Genomic DNA, 8,893 nt, shown 5'->3' with positions numbered 1-8,893 from the left:
AATCATTCCAATGAGAGTTTACTGGGTTTGTATAATGTCACCTTAATAGCAAAGTGGAGTGAGAGTGAATCTCAGAGTTTTATTTAGTGTAGTTTTTTAAAAGTTTTTTTGGTTTTTTTTTTTAAATTTTTTTAAAATTTGTTAGGAATTGATTGAAATTTCGAATTTGATGGGTACTTTCTGTATAATTTAAGTGTTTTAAGAGTTTTTTCAGGATATTGAATTTATATATATAATAAAAACACTAATTTAAACAACACAAATTAAGATTTCACCTTAATTATTTTTGCCAAAATCCAACACCAAAAAATCTAAAAAAATCTCACTAAAACAACTCCCAATCTCGAAATTAATACATACCTATTAAAACAGAGTAATAAATTAAGATAGCTATTTTTACAATTTGCTGTTTTTTCGGTTTTCTTTTAAGTATTTTTAGTTCATTTCCCAAGTATATTTAGTTCTTTGTATAATAAAACTTCTCTTTTTAAGATATGTTTATTGATATTATGATAAATTAGTATATTTAGAAGTCGGATTGAAAAAATATATTTTGCGAGTTAAAGTTAACTTGTATTAAGTATGGGAGATTTTAAATTTTCAATTTAAACTTACCGCTATAAAGTGTTATTAAAAATTAGATTTAATATTTAATATTTATTATTAAAAATTAAGTTTAATATTTATTAATTATTATTAATTGATTGAAATTTTTGGATGTTAATTGTGTATGAGATTTTTCTTTTCTAATTTATGTTTGGGTGGATATTCCACCCATCAAGATTAGAAAGCAAATAAATAGTAATCATTTGAGTAGATTAGAACTACTAATAATAAGAGTACAGAGGTTGGAAAGAATGTTATAAAGAGAAAATATTAAAAATTGACCGTTCATGTTTTTATTTTAATATTTTGAACTTGTGACTGCTTTTTTCCCAGGTCATTCTTTTTTTTTTTTTTTGTCAAAAGGTGGAAAAACCTATCAAACTCAGTTTGTCAAACCAACAGTGAGGACAGCCATCTTTGGCTGCTATCCGCGAATGTTAGTTGACACATCACTGTTATCAAGGAAAACCACGCCACCTGAAATAACCCGCTGGTGGTCCGTAAGGGAGCAGGCTTTCACTCCTGCCAGATGCCTCTGGGTCTTGGGCCGTTAACCTGTTTCCTTACGTCCGAGGAAGACGAGCTCTTAGCCAAGCAGAAGCAGTTTTAGGGCATACTCCAGGCCCATTTCCCAGCTCATTCTTATTACTCTTTTATTACTGTTATGGTCCTCATTTATTTGCTTTCTGGTATTTGATAATGGGTGGAATGTCCACCTGTCGAACATTAATCCTCTACACAGTCCATTAATTACCTTCTCCAATTAAATACCTATCAACATTTACAGGGGGCCATTATATAGCTGTACTACCTATCAACATCTACCATTCTGGATATATATTGTCGTGGACAAATATTGGTCGTGCAAACGGTAAACCATTATGCGCCGCAAATTCTACAGATGGCCTCCTCTTTCAGAGCCTTTTAATAGTTTTCCAACATAGTGAACATCTCACGATTGGTAGCTTGCAGGCACTGGACAAACCTGATTACTGTTCACTGTTCGAGCTGTGGAGTCAGAGGAATAGAGTCCTCTCTCGCGCGATAATGGAGACCAGAAAGCCTCACGTAGTGATGTTCCCATCTGTAGCTGGAATCGGGCACACCATTCCCTTCTGCGAGTTCGCAAAGCTGTTGGCATCTCGCCATGGATTCGGCATAACATTCATGACCGCGAAATTCATGGTCACCTCTGCTCAGATTGCTTATACACAGTCTCTGGCATCTTCAGGTTTGGACATCCGCTTCATCGAGCTGCCACAAGTGGAGATGAATCCTGAAGACATGAATGGACATCCCTTAATCTCGATTTTCAATTTCTTGGAGAAGTCCAAAGACTCAGTGGAGCATGTTCTCAGGACTTTGTTGAACGATTCATTTAAGCCCATAAGTGCTTTCATCACCGATCTATTCTGCGCCGCCACGATTGAGGTTTGCACTAGTCTTCACATACCCAGCTATGTTCTTTGCACTACATCTGCCTCTAATCTTTCTCTCATGCTCTACCATCCCACAGTGGATGCCGAGATAAAGGAGTCTTTGAAGGATTTAGATGGCTCTGTTAAGGTACCTGGATTTCCATCCTTACCTACAGTAGAGTTCCCTGACCCAATGCTGGACAGGTCTGATCCGCTTTATCACCTTTTCCTCCGAAATTCATATCGCATGTTTAAAGCGGACGGGATTCTTATAAACACATTTCAGGATGTGGAGGGCAGGATCGTCCAGGCACTCGTAAATGGAGAGATTCTCCCGAGCGTCGATGGAATTCGCATGCCCTCGATACATGCCGTCGGGCCGCTCATTGCTCCCCCGAAACCCATTCTCGAGGATCCCAGTGGTTCTCTGCAATGGCTAGATAACCAGCCGGCTTCTTCGGTTATCCTCGTTTCCTTCGGAAGTGTGAATTTCCTTTTGGGCGAGCAGATCGGGGAGCTTGCCTTGGGACTGGAAAGCAGCGGGCATCGTTTCCTGTGGGTTCTCCGCGGTCATCCTTCCAATCCAGACGTATCTGCGTTGCTCCCCCCGGGTTTCGAACAGCGGACCAAAGATCGTGGTCTCGTGGTTACCTCATGGACTCCGCAGGTTTCCATCCTTGCACACCCGTCAACAGGAGGTTTTGTGAGTCACTGCGGTTGGAACTCGGTGCTGGAAAGCATTTGGTTTGGAGTTCCCATTATCGCATGGCCCCTCCAAGCGGACCAAAGGCCGGTCGGTTACTTTCTGGTGAATGATAGTAGAATAGCGGTAGGATTGCAGAAGCGAAAAGATGGGATTGTAACGAAGGAGGAAGTGGAGAAAGCGGCGAGGGAATTGATGGAAGGAGAGAACGGGAAGAAAATGAGGGCGAGAGCGAAAGAATTGAAGGAGTGTGCGAAAGCAGCTCTGGCAGAAGGTGGAAGTTCATCCCAGGCTCTAGCAGAGGTGGTGGCTCTCTGGAAGGCAAAACCGCGTGTGCAGTAAAGCCTTCCGGATTGGTGAATGTTTACGTTCCGTTTGTTTGTTAGTATAGGGTGCTTATTAGTATATTGTTAGTATAGGGTGCTATTAGAGAGTTCCTCTGATGTGTATTCTGGAGTGCACTCTGGCAGAAGGTGGAAGTTCATCCCAGGCTCTGGCAGAAGGCGGTGGCCCTCTGGAAAGCAAATTCGCGTGTGCAGTAAAGCCTTCTGAATTGGTGAATATTCACGTTCCGTTTGTTAGTATGGGGTGCATTACAGGGTGCCTCTTAATTTCTCAATATGTGTATTTTGAAATAAGACGTTATCATTGTTTCTGGTGTAGATGGTCCTTTATCTGTTATGTTCGGTGAATAGTTCTTTTATTGAATGTGATAGATTAATTTTTGTTTTTTTCCAATTTATATAATAATAAGAAAAGAAAAAATGTGAGTTGTTTTTTGTTTTGTTTTAATAGTTGGAATTTTAAATATTAAATATTTTATATTTTTATATATATATATATATATATTCACATTTACCTAATACAATTATAAAATTGTCATATAAATTATTAAATAACAAATTACAACTTATTTTTAGATATCAATTATATTTTCTAATATTATAAATTATTTCTATATACCAATTATATTTATAAATTATTAAATAACAAATGATATCTTATTCTTATATATCAATCCTATTTTCTAATATAATTAATTGTATTAGTATTAATGTCATAAAATATGATTTTCTAATTGGTGGATTGCATTAATATTATAATGTTTTTATTTTATAAAAAAAAAAATTAATTTACATTAATCTATGAGTTTGGGTTTTAACAAGGCTGCATAGTTAGAGTTACCTGCCACTTAGTTTAACTATTGAATTTTGAAAAGTATGAACCAATAACGACATTTGAACAATGACTACATTACAGATACTCTCCCTTAATTATTGAGTTTTGAAAGGTATGAACCAATAACCATATTTGAACAATGATTACATTACAGATATACTCTCTCGTAGTTTAAATATAGTTGAATTAGAATAAAAAACGATAAATAATGGGCAAAGTATAAGCCTTAGTTTTAATTTTTTGTGCAAAGCCTTGAGTTTAATTGTATTAACATTTAGTTAATCATCTTTTCATAATAATGGGCAAAGTATAAGCCATAGTTTTAAATTTTATGTGCAAAGGGTTGAGTTTGATTGCATTAGCCCTCAATTAATGATCTTTTTTAAGTTCCTTACTTCATAACTAATATTCTTTTGTCCAAAACATTTTACTAAATCACAAAGTTTTCAAAGTAGAACAATCATAATGTAAGATCGTGATGTTATTAAATTAAAACATTTGCATACTTGTATTTAATGTGGTAAAACCAAGTGTCTTACACATTCACAAAAACGTCTAATTTGAAACATCTAAATAATCCTAATTGCATATTGATTTTTATTTTAAATATAGCTAACATGTTTTTTTATTGATTATCTCATAAGGGACATGTGTAGACTCTTAGTGGAGCATTAAAAAAATTGCATCTCTCTTATATTGGTTATAGAATGCTCTTTCCCACACAATGATTTTTTATTATTTTTTAAATAGAAATTATATGACACTTTTAAGTAGTATTTGGTGAAGTATCAAGTAATATGGTGTTATTCATGGTTTTTGGATTAATGAGGTATTTGAATCTCATTTTATTGCACAATTTGAGGTTACTACAAAGTTGAAATCCCATTAAAAAATGACCTAATGACTTAATAGGTGGAAGAAATGTTGCACTAGTAAAATTCTGAGTTTTTTCTAGTATATGAACAATGGACTTTCTCTAAATCATAATATTTAATTTTAATTGTACTATCTGTCTTGTGTATTGAGTTCATTGTAAAAAAACATTCTCTCAAAAATAAACTCATTTTTATCACTTTAAATATTTAAATTTCCCATAAACATTAGAAAAGATTAAAACAAAATTAAATTATATTATTTACTTATACATATCATTTATGTAATTTACTTATACATATCATTTATATATTTAGTACGTTTTCATTGACTCTGAAGATATCATGATAACATAAGTTATGGTAACTCAGATAGAAAAAAAAATGATAACTTAAGAAGAAAAAAAAACAAGGGGCAACATATCTCTCAATATGTTATACCCTTTATACCCTTAAGTGCGACACGGATAATAATTTATTGTTTAAATTGCATATAGCACATTTATATAGAAAGAGAAAGTTATTTATATTTTATATGAGGATTCGTTCTATATATATATCTTGGAAAAATATCATTATATTTTATATGAGGAATATGCATGATTTGGTCCTCAAATTACTCCTTACACAACAAGGTTTGAAGCCATTACAAATGTTAGAATGCATAAATGAATAGATAAATGTTGAAAGTATCTTATTAAGAATGATATACATATGTGACCTTTGGATTTAACATCCAATCTCTCTTGGACTGTCAATGGCTATTCATATTCCTCAAGCCTCTTCGCATTCTATCTTAAGTGGATATCACAAATCACGACAACCTTTACAAATTAGGTAAATCCAACATCCCCCCTTAATTTGAAGGATTTATTTGTGTCCAAGTAGAGAGATACAATCAAGAAGATGATATCAGTTAATAATTGAATCTCTATCTCATCTCTGAATCTGTGGTTGGGGAAGACCTCAAATCCAATGGCTAGCAAAAGTTGATATCTTCTACTAAATGAAGGCTTACGGAAGACTAGAAACTATAGAACTCGCCTTTAAGGCTCAAATTCTCTAGGAACATCTCATGATTTGGCTAGAAGTTGATGTTTTCTTTTGATTGGAAGTGCTCACAAATGGTGATTAGAAGATAAACCCAAACTACGGTCTCAACAATTCCTAGAACATTTCTCAATTTAACTAGAAGTTTATGTCTTCTAACAAGGAAAATTTTAAGGATGGAAGTTTATCTTAAAGTTTAGAAACCTTGGCAAATCTTACTAGTCCCTAATATGCAAATTGTAAAAAAATTTATTCATATTTTTGTAGAAATATTTAGATTTCCAATGATTTTATATTAGTCCATATAATATTTTGATGATTTTAAAGGTACAATAATGGTGTACTATAAAATTTGGGCGAATCATTTTAGAAGAAAATGGAAATTTTTTTGGAAAAAGCATGGAAAATTAGCCCACCTTCTAATATTAGCCCTAAAAATTTCCATGTCTTCTACTAATTGGAAGCTTTCTCAAATGGTGGTTTGAAGATGACTACAAAATATTAGTGGTTTGAAGATGACAACAAATTATATATATATATATATATATATATATATATAATTGGATTTATTGTGAGTGGTTCAAAGAGCTTATATCGAGTATATTATCGTAATGGTATATAGTCTTGTTGTAAAAGGGCCTTGATCCCTGAAGAGTATCATACCCCTATGTGCAAGTTGGAGGAAGTGTATTTGGTTATAAATAATATATATATAATATCAAAATTAAAGATATGACACCTTATCCTATTCTCCTCATAAAAGTTTTTGTTTTGTTTTGTTTTTATTTAATATTGAAAGAATAACTATCATTAAGCATGTAATATACATGAATAAGCTAAATACCATGAAAAAGAAGAGGCTTCCAAAACTTTCTCTAAACTCTAGACAAAATCACCATTGAAAGAATACATTATTTTGTGAAATAATAATAATATTGGAAATATTATCACATGCAAATTTGAGAAAATATGGCGTGATAAATAGTTAGAGGGAAGAAGGGAATTAAGATAGTATAAGGAGGTTATCAACCCTACTCTAAGAGATCAAACATATATTCCTATTTTGACAAGTGTAAAGAAGAAATTAACCTTTCTAAAATAAAAGCTAATTCTCATTATCTCCATAGTGAAACTCGACATTAGCCAATTCCAAAAATATTTAGGATGAAAGAGTCTGTCAACCTTTTGACACTAAGAGGGTTGAACATGAAAAAGGATTTCTCTTAAAATTTCATGCATATACTAAAATTAGATATCAATTTCAAAATATTTTTCACATAACCACCATTCATAACCCTTTAACTCAACAAAACTATAGTGATCTTAGAATGCTTTTATTAATTCTCTTCAAACACATGAAATTAAAAAAAAAACTAATTATCCTCCAATTTATTAATATCCCATAAACCAATAAATATTAATAATCATAATATGAAGTTATATTTTAAAGGAAAATCTGAAAATACAAATAAATTTTAAAATATCTATTTAAAATAATTTATTTAATAATTATAAAAAATATTTAAAAAAAAATTATAATTAATTATATTTATTTATTTTTTTGCTGAAGCAAGAGACGATCCTTCTATTTCATTAATCCAAAAATAATGTTACAAAATATACAAAAAACCGTCCATCTTCATGGACTCAGGAAAAACAAAGGGCATCCTGCCATAGACATGACCCCCCCCCCCCTACAACAGTCATTACCAAACTCTCAAAATACACAAAAAGTTGGACTAAATGATTCTCCAACCACGTGGAAAACTCCGGTAACTTCCACACCCCACTACCCGGAAAATCAACAATAGTCGCCATCGTCCATACTTCTCGCGCCAACCACCGGTTGAGGAAAAAAACACCCCGATAAGACTCGTGGAGAAAAAAGTCCTGGCCCCACAAAACAGCATGGTCGTTTCTGACCGTAGATCTGGTCGGCTAGATCCAACGGCTAGGAGCAATATCGCGCTGCCAAGAAGACCGAACGTTAGTGAGCGATGGGGGGCGGTATTCATTACCACCCCCTGCCACGTGTTGGAAGCCTAATGGGATCGCTTCCAATTCTCCAATACCATTTACCGCTCAGGAGCCATGCGATCACCTGGAAACTGCTTTGTGCACAGTTTTCCGTTCCGACAATGGATTGAAGGTAGCTTGCCGCTGTTAGAAATCTCGCCAATCTAGACCAATAACCAGCACGATCAATCCCGGTCATTGAATCACTTCGCATGATCCAACGGCTGAGGATCGTTTCGTACCGACTAATATCAATGAACATTAGCACTTCCCGCCAACTAAACTGATAACCTGCACGATCAATCCCGGCCGTCGAATCGCTTTGCATGATCCAACGGCTGAGGATCATATCACACCGACTAATTTCACTGAACATTAGTATGCGATGAGGGCGGTATTTTAGCCGACCCCACCGCCACGTATATCCCTCTGTATGGAATCGCTTCAAATTCGGCAATACCATTTCCTTCTTGTGAGGGTCGCGATCGCCTGAGAATCGCTCTCGGCCTAGTAATCCGATCCCGAATAGAAAACCCCTGGTTTTGTGGTTGTCGAGAGTCCCTGGGATCCTACCTATTGTTTCGTTTTCTCTACCAGAAACCAAGAAGGGTGAAATACCCGCCAACCGGTCTTTCTTTGAAGAAGTAGGGCTGCCCGACTGAGTATCCACTGTAATCTCAAAAACAATGCTAACTCATGTTACTATGGTAAAAAATGAGCTGCAACCCCCTGAAGACCTGAAAGTAGAAAATATAAGAAACATAGAACACCTGAATCAACTGGATTCTGTCTCCATGGCCCTACTTCGAAACACAATCGTGTCTTCATCTGCTTGGTCATAACATTTCGCTTTTAACCTACTCTGAGGCATTTCTTGCCAGCCAAAACCCTGTTATATGTGCTGATCACTCCTTGATTGGCAAGAAGATCCGCCAATTTATTTGCCGATCTTCGTACATGTTTAAAGCTAACAGTCCGAAGGCTCTGGAGGTGCTGTTGAATCCATTGAAAGCCCTGGATCAGACGCCAATTCCTTGAGACTTTTTCCG

At 34.7% G+C, this 8,893-nt stretch overlaps 1 pseudogene; it reads left to right on the top strand.

Moving 5' to 3' along the window:
• The first annotated feature begins 1,504 nt into the window (after positions 1-1,504).
• Positions 1,505-3,389, top strand: LOC149166648 (UDP-glycosyltransferase 72B1 pseudogene; annotated as a pseudogene).
• Positions 3,390-8,893: the final 5,504 nt, after the last annotated feature.

The sequence above is a fragment of the Pinus tabuliformis genome, chromosome 5_1 (genome assembly GCF_031772625.1).
Source record: "Pinus tabuliformis cultivar Carrire ecotype Pingquan chromosome 5_1, CPIR1, whole genome shotgun sequence".
In the NCBI taxonomy this organism is placed as follows: domain Eukaryota; kingdom Viridiplantae; phylum Streptophyta; class Pinopsida; order Pinales; family Pinaceae; genus Pinus; species Pinus tabuliformis.
This window is presented reverse-complemented; position numbering and strand designations above follow the sequence as displayed.